Here is a 1,109-nt window from a genome sequence, read left to right on the forward strand (position 1 = left end):
ATCTATCTATCTATCTATCACTTATCTGTTTGTTTGTGTATCTATCTAAGGAGATGAGCTATAACGATTTTAGACATTGGGAGTTGAGAAGAGTGGTGGAGCAGGCCTTAAGTTGTTACTGCCAAGTACTAGGCAGCCTGCTATCAAATACATGAAGAAACTGCATACGAGTTAGATTGCAGAGGCAGATGATTGGGCTCTAATTCAAAGCTCACCCACTATCCCCTGCACAGCTTGCTTCTACTGAGTGTAAGGTAGATCATTTTCCTTTGCCCCATTCTTACAAAAGCTACATATAAACAAGGAAGAAATGACTAGATTAATTTTAATATTAGGTTAATAATTCATTTTAAAATTAAAATTTTCTTTCCATATTCCATAGACAATTTCTTTAATGTTAATCTAGCTTGACTTCAAAGTTATTATTAGACTTCACACGCTGTCAAGTATTAAGAAAACTCAATGATATGACACATTAGAGCATTTCATATACTACATAACATCCTCTGGCTGATCAAGTATCTATTTCAAGAGCTACAGGTTAGTTCTATCAAGTGGCTGATTTCAACCAAAGCCTTTATGAAGGTGTCTCTTGCTTCATGTTTACTGGTTGTTTCTTAAGCTGAATACAGCATGTAGCTATAATTCCTTAGCAGTGCTATGAATATGTGTTATCTTTTAGTTCTAACCCTTAGTTAAGGTGAAAGGTATTTTAAAGATCTTTTCCTTGTGTCTACCATGAGAACCCCTCTTACAGAAGGTATCACTCAGACATCTGAGGGTAATAGGCACTCTGTACAACTAGACAACTCTAGTTTATGTGAGGACTTGGTACCCAGCACCCTGATGTAGCAGAGATTTGTGACTTTTGATTTATAACTTGTGTCCTTGTATAAGAAAATGAGATGAGTAATTAGGGAGAAAGCCAAGAGAAGAGAAGAGAAGAGAAGAGAAGAGAAGAGAAGAGAAGAGAAGAGAAGAGAAGAGAAGAGAAGAGAAGAGAAGGGAGGGAAGGAGAAGGGGGGAGCCATTTCTTTGGCTAGAAAGGCCTTTTAGAACAGCAAACCCGGAGCAAGCCTCCTCTCAGAAGAAGGAAATACTCCAGATGA

The 1,109-nt window shown here is 37.7% G+C and overlaps 1 protein-coding gene across 1 annotated transcript in view; it reads right to left on the reverse strand.

Moving 5' to 3' along the window:
- The window catches only part of Cubn (cubilin), a 204,836-nt gene that overhangs the window by 70,384 nt on the left and 133,343 nt on the right, over positions 1-1,109 (reverse strand). The window lies entirely within an intron of this gene.

Source organism: Microtus ochrogaster, chromosome 16 (genome assembly GCF_000317375.1).
Source record: "Microtus ochrogaster isolate Prairie Vole_2 chromosome 16, MicOch1.0, whole genome shotgun sequence".
Lineage (NCBI taxonomy): Eukaryota > Metazoa > Chordata > Mammalia > Rodentia > Cricetidae > Microtus > Microtus ochrogaster.